This window comes from Taudactylus pleione, unplaced genomic scaffold, assembly GCF_031769625.1.
Source record: "Taudactylus pleione unplaced genomic scaffold, aTauple2 ptg000037l, whole genome shotgun sequence".
Classification (NCBI taxonomy): Eukaryota; Metazoa; Chordata; class Amphibia; order Anura; family Myobatrachidae; genus Taudactylus; species Taudactylus pleione.
Genome location: NW_028284439.1, coordinates 21,945,383 through 21,957,526, shown reverse-complemented (window position 1 = coordinate 21,957,526; position 12,144 = coordinate 21,945,383).

Below are 12,144 nucleotides of genomic sequence, written 5' to 3'. Positions count from 1 at the left end.
AAAAATCATTGGTCTGTTTTGCAAGATTCTTAAACCCCTTCTTCCAGAAAGACCTAAAATTATTTATAGGAGGGCAAAAATCATCAAGGATAAGATCACCATAAGTGCCCTCTCACCTCCGAAAATCAATGGAAGAACTCTAACTAAGGGTTTTCAGAGATGTGGGGCGTGTACTATATGCAACTTAGTAAAGGGTGAAAGAAATGTGTAGAAGTAACAATTAATGGAATCAAGAAAAAAATTGAAGAGTTCGCTACATGCTATTCAAAAAATGTTATATATTACATAGGATATAAATGTAATAAATATTATATTGGAAGGACGTCAAGACCACTCAGAATCAGATTAGCGGAGCATCTCCGCAATATTAAGAAAGGCTTGGACACCCATGCATTGTCGTCCCACTTTAAAATGATACATAATAAGGATGTTGGGGAGATCAAAGAATTTGGGGTGTTAAAACAAGTAAAAGCCAATTGGAGAACTAATAATCTTGTCCAAGAAGTAGCTAAAACAGAGATGTTTTATTTATTCATTAAAAACATTACAGCTTAATGGTATCAATAAGGATTTTGAAATAAAGTGTTATTTTAGACTAATTTAATTCTTTGTATATATGATCATTCTTATATGTTTTATAATAACGTTGTTTTATGACTATTTATTTTTAACAGCAATAATGAAGATTCTTTTAACACTTACACGGAGGATAGCAAGCTAAGACAGACCTGATTACTATGTTACATCTCTAGTCAGATGAGAAACTACAAATCCCAGATTCCTTTGGATGACTTGATGTATATTTCCAGTTTGTTACATGCATCTGTTTAACCTGATTCTGGTAGGAGGCCAACTTCACCTGTGATGATGTACCATATTTATGTATAAGGAATCCCATTATACATCTTGGGCTAGTTTGTCTCTTTTATTGGATCAAATTTGATGTTTTTATATTTTGTCTATTTGTGCAATTAATAAATGTGATAATAAATGTGATATATGTCACTTTTTTGCTGCATAAAAGCAAATTATTTTATGAGGTATGGTCCTAAGGACTTTTATTTAGGTACCACCATATTATAATTACATACAGTTCAACTATTATTGTGGAGTTATATGACGATCTGCACTAGATATTATTATTATTTTCTTTTTACATGTTGTGATTTATCACACCTCACCATTCCTTGGAGAAACAATTAAGGAAAAGACATTAATTAAGACATTTAAGATGAGTACCATTTGTTGTTTGTTATAATTGGTACCAGGTTCTGGTATCTTACTCTTTTCTTTGTCTATTCAAACATTGGGGAGACAGATACCTTTAACTTTAGGATACCGTACCCAAGCTGCCGGTTTGGCGCAAATAAGTAAACACCAATTTTTCCATTTATATTTAGGGAGACATTGGGGCTGAGAGTATAGAGGTATACATGCCCACATTGCACTGGCCACACCCACACCTCTGCTTCTCATAATAGGCCCTTGGTCATTTTCAGCTCCAGGCCCATGTGGCCCTCAATCCGGCACTGACGATGAGCATATAGACTCATTAGCATTAGCATTCCATTTGTAATCCAAGAGCATCAGACACTACTGGGCAAATATGATAGTGTGTGAAATTCTGAAACTGCTTAGATTTCAGCGAATTAGCAGTCAAAGTTAAAGCAGCAATGTTTTTGCCTTATGATTGCCACTTTAAATTTGACTGCTAACTCGCCAAAGTCTCAGTAGTTTCAGAATGCCGCTCCCTATTACACGTGGCCCTAAGTGTATTATGTGGCTGGCTGTTAACCAGTGCAACCTATGGCTCCAGCAATTTTATAACTATAAGTTCCAGCTTACTCTTTGGCAGGACATGCTGTCCTTCCAAGTTACGCAACACTGATAAAAGTAAAGTGCCTTTGACTGAAGGCCACCTAACTGTAGCTTGTATTCTGGATGGTCTACTTCATCTGTGTAGCTGCTCTGGAGCAGTGCAGGGGAGCAGAGTCCATCCAAGTGGGAAACTTGTAAATACTGTACATTGTGTAATTGCAATTTTGAAATGTTAAGGTCTCTCAGTATACTAAACTTAGAGAGCTGTCACAAGAACTACATTTAAAACAATATATATTGTATTTATCAGCAATGTAATTTTTAAACTGTTTAATTTAATTTTAATATTAATCATCATATTTACAGTTACAGTTATACTGCCGGAGCTAATGAAATGCTTTAAAGAGCACTTCACACTTAACAACATCCCGTTGCCAGCATTCCGGTTATCCTAGGTCTTGTCAACATTATAAATGTAAACAGGACCAGTACATACTTTGCTCAACTGTAAACATGATCTTGTTATTATAAATACGGTTTTCATATTTTTAATTTCTGCATGATTATGTCAGGTGGCATGGAATCTTAAATTGTCACCATATGAATAAATGATAATGATGTAAACAGGGGAGTAGCGAGGGTGGTTCCAGTGGAGTATGAGCCCCAGGTGCCAAAATAGAGAGAGGGCACCATCCAGAGTTCCGGAATTCATGGGGTACTACACAGTATGACAACCAGCTGTTAGTTTTATCTCGGTTTGTTTGCTCTATATCCTAAATAAGTTACAGATCTGAGATCCGTTTCTACATATCATGCTCCTCAAGATGCCCAGATTGCCTCCCCTCCGGCCCTCCCCTCCTCTGTGATCATCTTCTATCACCTCCCCTTTCCTATCAGATTGATTACATTCACTTCTTACCTCTTTAATTCCCTCCCTTCCCTACCCTGTGATTGACTCTTTGCCTCTGTCCACCCCTTTCTTATTGGCTTCTGTCACCACCCCTCTATGATCAACTCTTTGCCCTCCCCTCTCCTTTTCTTATTGGCTTCTGTCACTGGCCCTCTCTGCTTGGCTTTGCTCTTCCCTTCTCCTTTCTTAATGGCCTCTGTCACCTCCCTTCTCTGATCAGCACTTTCATCTCCCCTCTCCTCTTTTAAGTTTAAAAGGAGTCACTGCTTTGCTATTTAAAGTAATGGAGGTGTTCCCAGGCATGACTATACAGTGCTATTTGAAGGTCTATTTGAAAGGAAAATATTAAGAGACCTGAAATAATAATAATGGTGGGAGACAGAACATGGTTAATAGTACTCACAATAATATAGGTGCACTGTAAGTTTGCAAAGTAGGAGCATAGTTAATAAGGGAGCTTCCCATAGTTGTTACCACTCCAGTGAAAGCTGCTTGACATCCTTTCCTCCATTTTGTCATTACCAAGTGCTATGTATTCACCTTGTACTTCTGTTGTCAAGAAAGCTAATCCAGTGGGTTGCCCCCATGCTGGTGATTTGGAGAAAGTAAATTGTAGTAAAGGTCTATGCACAGTCCTGCATGTAGTTTCACCAAAAAGTAACACCTGCTCAGCTGCTAATGTCTCAGCTTGATGGATGATAGTGTTACAAAACACTGTATTAACTATGGGCCTTTCACAATGACTCTCTTCTTGGCAGTGCCTCCACCCATGCTATCTTCTGCCTTCCAAAGAGAGGGATGGTGGTGGTGGCAGTCCTCAATAAATGGAGTAATTGTTGGATCTGATCTGGACCAGAGAGAACCATGACGGATTTGTGGGTGTAAGGCCAGGATGACAGAGCTCAACCTATACATTCCTAAAAGATAATATAGAAAGGTGTGAGGCTGTGTGAGCCAGTCCTGGTTGTAAAAATAAGCGGGGATAATGACATAGGGGTCCCCCGTATTTTCATCAACAAATACCAGGCTCTGTGAGCTGGTCCTGGTTGTGGAAATATGGGGGACAAAAAGTATAGAGGTCCCCCATTTTATCCACAACCAGCACTTGGCTCTAACTAGCGGTGGTGTAATGCCACAGCCGAGGGACATGCTGCATGGTGTTCCCCTGCCAAAGCATCCCATAATAAACAGCCCAGACCTGGTATATCTGGGGAGATGGGAACCCCCCATAAAGGACTACCCCTTCTCCAAGACACCCAAGTCTAGGGCTGGGAATGAACTTGAAAAACCTTGCGGTTCCCACCAGCATTTATTTACATAGATCTGTGTAGGCTTTTGCTATCCATGCTGTTGCCCAGGCTAAACTCGCTAGCCTGAAGCCTAACCTGCCTCTTAGAGACATCATAGTCCGTCTTCACTACTTTTATAACAAGGAGAAAATAATGTCTGTTAATAGATATTACAACTTTATCTAATATAAAGATCTTAATTTACAAATATTCCAAGATATAATATCAGATATTGTTGGGGGTCTACTTCAACTCCAAATTATCATGACAACCTCCAACTATCAGGTATAGACCTTGGCCCAAGTTCAGGAGGTCCTTTCTAAGCTGGACATTCTGCCAGAGCCCCCCTTCTGGGGCCCTTTGTCATCTCCTTAACCACAAAGGCCTAAACCACTGGCCCCTCAATGGTCTGGGGTGAGACACTGGGACTCATGTCACTTGACACCCCCCTAAGATCTTCTCAGGATTACTGCCTGGTTATAAAGTTTTGGTTTTGCTTACCTCTTCTTTAGCGCTTATGCACTTGCTGGCCCCTTTCAATTTGGTCTCGTTTGAACTTTATATTATATTATGTTGCATAAAGTTTTCCATATTTAAATCTCTCTGTGCATGCCCTAGGACCTACTATTTGTTTCATGATGTTTAGCTCATGTTTTATCACCCTTCACTAGTTCCTCACGTTTTAGAATGGCCACACAATAGATTCTGGCCTTTCTGTTTTGGGCCTGCCTTCTCCAGCCAATGCAAGCCATCTGCTCAGGTGCTTTCTCCTTTTGTGTGTTGAGACATCACTGTTCTCCTTGTTCAGTTTTTGGACTAGTGATCACTGACTATGGTATACCGCTGATGTTTGTCATTTGACAGATATTTATTGAGGTTATATTCAAATGTTTACATCCTGACTTTCCCTATATGTTGGTTTGTCTCTCATTTTCAGAATGACCATTCCCCCCACCCTCCTTTATATATTCTCTCCATTCACTGTTCTATTCTCTTATGCCCTTGAGCTGGGTCTCTCCCGGACTGTCTCTGGTGCTCTGCCACCTTCTTCCCCCAGCACACAAACTTGATACTTACTTTCCACGTTTATAATACATTTCATTACAGTTTGGCGTATTCAGGGTTTTAGCCTCTTTAGTCTTTTTTTCTTCTTTAAACTCTATCTTCCAACTTCTGGCATCTCTATCTATTTTGCCCCTCCCTCCTTCCCTGCAGGGTTGTCCTTGCTGTTTCTTTCCTTTACTCTGCCCCCCCCTCCTTCTCAACCATGGTTTAGATAACCATGGATCTAAAAATATTATATATTATTGTCAATGGTCTAATGCTAATTCCACAGCCCTGTTATAGAGAGGGGGCGGACAGTGTACTGATTCAGGACACTCATCTTTCAGGTGCTCACACCTGTCTACAATGCTGACTTTTCACTCAAATTGCCTCAGCCCCCTGCAAATAAAGGGGAATTGCCATATTGATCTATAATACCGTCCCATTTGTTGATAGCTTTATTTATGCTAACCTAGAGGCCATTTTCTGCTAGTTATAGGTACCCTCCACTCCGAGGTGATTACAATAGTTTTGCTTTATGCACCTAATCAGGGCCAATGATGTTTCTTCTCTGAAGCATTTCATAGTCATCTAATTGTTCGGGAATATTTTAATATAATAACTGATCATTCTTTTGATAAATCCGATCACTTTAAAAAAATACCCCCCCACATTCCTCTCAGAACACCTGTGTGCTCTTTGAGCATTTCCAATGTTTTGCACCTCCATTATTCCAGAGTATATGCTGCAAACGAGTATATGCAATACTCGGCTCCACATCGTGTTTATACTCGCAATGATATGCTTATTTCTTATAAAAAGGATGGGAAAGGTCACTTGACTGTGAAAAAATGTAGTTAACCAGATGATGACATGATGTCATCTCATTGAACCACACAGTTGAGCAGTACTGCTGAAAGACAAGGGATTCAAAGGCATTGTTTGTAGAAGTTAACATGTTACCTTGGAACATTCTTCAGATTTTAACATTTCCTTTGGCTTTGAATTACAGCTAAAAATGTTTTTGAGCTGTTTTGTAGGTCTACATATCTCTTTTCTATTTATCTTTCATGAAGATCTAAATGTTTTGTAGTCCCAATCTTCTTGTCAGCCCAAAGTGGAAATTCCATCTAAATCATCATAAGGAGACTTATGTTGCTAACCCATTAAGTCTCTTTCTTCGACTTCATAGAGGGCACAGGGACAACTCTGGGTATAGCCTGGAGAGAAGAGTCTGGGCACCGAACAGTTATTTGAAAATACCCACAAGCCCAGGCTCCTCTCCTCTATACCCCTAGCCACCGGCAGGCAATTTTGTTTGCAAGTCCATGGCAGGAGCGAGGCAGAGGAGAAAAAGGACAGTCACACACAGAACCATACATACAGTTAAGAGTACAGCCAGACTGGTCACCCAGGAAACACACCGCGTCAGTCAGGTGCATCAGGGTGGGCGCCCTGTGCCCTCTATGGAGTTGAAGAAACAGACTTAACAGGTAAGCAACATAAGTCTCCTTTTCTTCTTCTTCCACTAGGGGGCACAGGGACAATACTGGAATGTCCCAAAGCTGTCCTCCTATGGAAGGAGATGTTCCTGAGCTTCAGTGAGTACAGTACATCTGAAGGCGGCTTTCGAAGATGCATATGTGTCAAACGCATAAAATCTGATGAATGTATGAGCAGATGACAACATGGCAGTCTCACAGAGCTGTTCTGCAGAGGCCCCGCTGCATGCTGCCCAAGAAGTCCCCACTGACCAGGTGGAAGGGATATCACCACGGCAGGGCCAAGAAGGTTCGCCAAGGTGAAACAGAGCCAGTGGGCCAATGTGTGTTTGGTAGCTGGCCAGCCCCTCTTGTGAACATCATACAGGACGAACAGAGAATCTGACTTGTGAATATATCTGGTCCTTTTCACATAAATCTGGAGAGCCCTCACCACATCTAAGGAGGCTTCTAGCTGAGAAGAATTGGAAAAATGGAAAGCAGGTACCACAATTTCTTGATTAATGTGAAAGCGTGATACCACCTTGGGAAGATAACCCAGACGAATCCGCAGCACAGCCCTGTCTAAATGAAAAATTAGAAATGGGGAGCAACAGGAGAGGGCGCTGAAATCCAACACCCTCCAGGCCGATGCAATGGTTATAAGGAAAACTTTTCCACGTAAGCCAGTATAATACAATCGTCTGTAATGGTTCAAAGGTAAACATCATACAGGATGAACAGAGAATCTGACGTGAATATCTCTGGTCCTTTTCACATAAAGCTGGAGAGCCCTCACCACATCTAAGGAGGCTTCTAGCTGAGAAGAATTGGAAAAATGGAAAGCAGGTACCACAATTTCTTGATTAATGTGAAAGCGTGATACCACCTTGGGAAGATAACCCAGACAAATCCGCAGCACAGCCCTGTCTAAATGAAAAATTAGAAATTAAAAATTAGAAATGAGGAGCAACAGGAGAGGGCGCTGAAATCCAACACCCTCCAGGCCGATGCAATGGTTATAAGAAAAACTTTTCCACATAAGCCAGCATAATTCAATTGTCTGTAATGGTTCAAAGGTAGCCGACTGGAAAGCCCGGGGAAACAGGGACAGGTCCCAGGGAGCCAGAGGTGACACAAATGGTGGTTGAATGTGGAGAACTCCCAGGAAGAAGGTCCGTACATCTGGTAACAGTGCAATCTGTCTCTGTAAGAGAACAGAGAAAGCTGAAACCTGGACCTTCAAGGAAGAGAGCCAGAGTCCAGACCTGTCTCAGGAAGGAAAGGATACGGGATAGGCGACAGGACCTGGAGTTAAAACCCCTGGTTGCACACCAAGAAAAATAGGTACGCCAAACCTGGTGATAGATTCTTGCTGAAGAAGGCTTCCTAGCTTTCAGCATTGTCCAAATTACTCTTCTGGAGAACCATTTCGTTCTTAAGATTGATGTCTCAAGAGCCATCCCATAAAAGCGAGACAAACCAGATCCGGATGGAAGCAAGGACCCTGTAACAGAAGATTCGGTTGCAGAGGGAGACACAGTGCTGCGCCTATGGAGAGACCCATCAGGTCTGCGCACCACACTTGCCGTGGCCAATCCGACACCACCAGGATCATCATGCTTCCCTCCAGCTTGAACTTGCAGAGAACTAAAGGGATCATCGAAAATGTAAATCAGAGGGAAGTTCCAAGAAACCACCAGGGCATCTACCAGGAGAGCGTCAGGATCCCTGGTGTGGGAGCAGTATCTTGGTAGCTGATAATTTTGACAAGATGCCATAATGTCTATGTCCGGAAGGCCCCTACAACCTACTAGCAGTTTAAAATGCACACTCACCTACATGAAAGTCCTGGCAGCGTAAGAAGTCCACTTCCCAATTTTGGACCCCGGGGATGAAGACTGTGGACAGTGCTGAAAGATGATGCTCTGCCCAGCGGAGAATGTGGCTGACTTCCTTCATGGCTCTGTGACTGCGAGTACCATCCTGGTGGTTTATATAAGTACTGTGGTTGCATTGTTTGATTGTACCTTTACCGGACATCCTTGAAGAAGTTTATGTGCCTAGCACAGAGCCTGTATATGGCACAGAGTTCCTGGATATTGCTAGACATCTGGCTCTCCAGAAGTGTCCAACGACCCTGGAAGGTTTTATAACAGGTCACCGTCCTCCGCCCCTGAAGGTTTTAATCAGTTGTAAGACCCAGTCATGGATCCAAAAAGGGTAGCCCCTGTCCAGGAGTGAGCATTGGAGCCACCACAGTAGGGAGAGAAGAACCTCGTGGTGAAGAATGAGAGTCTGTGCCTTGAGGCTCACGCGAGACTTGATCCATCATTTCAGAATGAATAACTGAAGAGGCCTGGGAATGGAACTGACCGTACTCCACCATGTCGAAGATGGAGACCAGATAACCTAGACTTTGCATACAAGAATGTATATACACTCGATGCTGGCTTAGAAAGGTGCAGATTCTGGTTTGCAGGCCCACAATCTTGTCTGACAGGAGGAAGACTCTATGAGTTCTGGAATCCAACAAGGCTCCCAAGTGGAGCATCTCCTGAGAAGGAGTTACAGTGAATTTCCACCAATTGATTAGCCACCTGTGTGACTACAAGAGCTCCGCAGTCAGATGGATATGACCTTAGAGAATTGTCAGAGACTTGGCCAGGAGAAGCAAGTCATCCAGGTAGGGCAAGATCCTGACACACATGCAGTGAAGATGTGATGCCATTACCGCCATGACCTTTGTGAACACATGAGGGGCCATGGACAGACCAGCCTCTGGGAAATGGTTGACCTCTTCCTTTGCCCTGCGGAGTAAAAGAACAAGAGATTGAAGTCCTAGGTCTGGGTGTGGCCTGAAACTGATAATGGCTGGTCTGTACTGCAAGCCTGAGAAAGCATTGATAACTTGCTTGGATAGAAATATACAAATAGGCATCCTGGATAAACAATGATGCCATAAAGTGCCCTGGCTCTAGAGCTAGAATGTTGGTCTGCAGGAACTCCATGCTGAAATTGGGAATCATAAGGAACCCGTTCAAGTGTTTCAAGTTGAGAATGGGATGAAATGAGCCATCCAGCTTTTGTAACAGAAACAAATTGGCATAAAAGCCCAGCCCTCTCTGAGGCCAGTAGAAAACAAATAGACTCTTCAAGAGCTTCTGCCTTTCCAGGCTGTGTGGGTAGGCCAGTGGAAAAAAATGGGATGGCAGAAGCTGTTGATATGTTGAAGCACAGCCCTGAGACATGATGCCTCTGAACCAGGAGTCTGAGGTGGTCCGCATCCACACTGCTGAAAAGCAAAGAAGCCAGCCTCCCAACCTGAGGTCCCCCGGGAGGAAGCCCACCCCGTCATTCAGCAGGCTTGTCCACTGGCTTTGCAGCTGGACATCTCGTGACCAGGGCTGCTTACCCCAGGGCTTGAAGCCTTTGGATACTGAACCCTGGCTTCTGGGAAATGGTTGACCTCTTCCTTTGCCCTGCAGACTAAAAGAACAAGAGATTGAAGTCCTAGGTCTGAGTGTGGCCACTGATGGTAAGAAAGAGGACTTAGAAGTTGCTAGAGTGGCCACAATCTTGTCCAGTTCAGGTCTGAATAGAATGTCTCCAGAATATGGAAGGGCTTCCAGCACCTTTTTGGATGACGTGTCTGCCCTCCAGGTGCACATCCAGACCACTTTTCTGGCTGCCACCGCAGAAGTCGACACCTTAGAGCAGAGGTTCCCATTTGCAGTCCTCAAGGCTCCCCAACAGTTCAGGTTTTAGAGATATCCATGGTTGAGCACAGGTGGTTAAATTAAATTGACTGAGGTACTAATTAAGTCACCTGTGATCAAACATGGATATCTCTAAAACCTGAACTGTTGGGGAGCCTTCAGGATCATGTTTGGGAACCTCTGCCTTAGAGGTTAAAATTCCTAAACCAGTGGCCACTTCGGAGAGATAGGATGCTGCCTCTCTAAAATGCCCAACAAAAGCTACCAAGTCTTCCCTGTGAGTGCCTGAAGTGAGTCCATCCTCTAAAGCATCCGCCTAGCAGCTGAAAGCTTTAGCCACCCAAGCAGATGAAAGGGCTGGACGAGCCAGACCATTAACATAAATGGACTTGAGGAAATTTTCTAGCTTCCTATCTGTAGATGCAGTGTTAGGAATGGGAAGAAGGGATGACCTAATAAGACGAGTAATATGGACGTCCACTGGGGGAGGAGATTTCCACTGTTGGGAGAGGGTAAAAGGTAGCAATGCCCTTAGAAACTTCAAAACCCCTATTAGGGTGGGTCCACGCCTCTGCTAGAAGGTCTTCTAGCTGTGCTGAAGAAGGGAATTCAGTTATTGCCTTCTTCTGTCTTTTAAATACAGGTTCCCTGGATTTAGGAGGCTGTTCAGAGTCCTCAACCAGTGCAATAGATTTTACTGCTCTGATGAGAGCCACTACATCTACTGGGGACTGAAGACGTCTCAATGTCAGAGGTAATAGAAGCACTCACCTCCCCATCTGAGGATACTTCAGACTCTGAACCTCCGCCAGATAGAGGTATAGAACTTTTGTGCAGAGCAGGCATGCGTTTTGGAGACCTATCTTTTTCTAGCATCTGCTGAAAAGATGCGGACACCTGAGCTAAACTCTGGACTGACAGGGGAAATGGTTACATCCAAGGTAGCTCCGCCATAGGAAGTTGCGGCACAGCGGTAGGGACAGGGGGCACTGAAGCTTCCAACCAGTCTACAAACTGTGAAATTACTAGGGGTGTGCACCGGCCACTTTTCATGTTTTGTGTTTTGGTTTTGGATCTGGATCTTTCTTTGTGTTTTGGATCTAGATTGGTTTTGCCAAAACCACCCTTCCGTGTTTTGGGTTCTGGGTTTTGTGTTTTGGATCTGTATTTTTTTTTTTTTTAAAAGCATAAAAACAGCTAAAATCACAGAATTTGTGGGTTTTTCTGCTCCTATGCTATTATTAACCTCAATAACCTTAATTTCCACTCATTTCCAGTCTATTCTGAACACCTCACAATAGTGTTTTTATGTCCAAAAGGTTGCACTGAGGTAGCTGGATGACTATGCTAAGCGACACGAGTGGGTGGCACAAACACGTGGTCCATCTAGGAGTGACACTGCAGTGGCAGACAGGATGGCAGTTTGAAAAACTAGGCCCCAAACAGTACATAATGCAAAGAAAAAAAAGAGGTGCAAGATGGAATTGTCCTTGGGCCCTCCCACCCACCCTTATGTTGTATAAACAGGACATGCACACTTTAACAAACCAATCATTTCAGCGCCAGGGTCTGCCACACGACTGTGGCTGAAATGATTGGTTCATTTGGGCCCCCACAAAACAACCTGGCAATTAATCTGTCCCTGCACAAACTGGCTCTACGGAGGCAAGATGTCGTCCTCATCCTCCTCATCCACCGATTCCTCACCCTCTTCAGTGTTGTGTACATCCTCATCCTCACAGAGTATTAATTCGTCCCCGCTGGAATCCACAACCACAGGTCCCTCTGTACGTTCTGGAGGCTGGTCTCCCTGGAAGAGTTGATAATTCATTTTTATGAACATCATCTTCTCCACATTTTGTGGAAGCAACCTCCTACGCCTT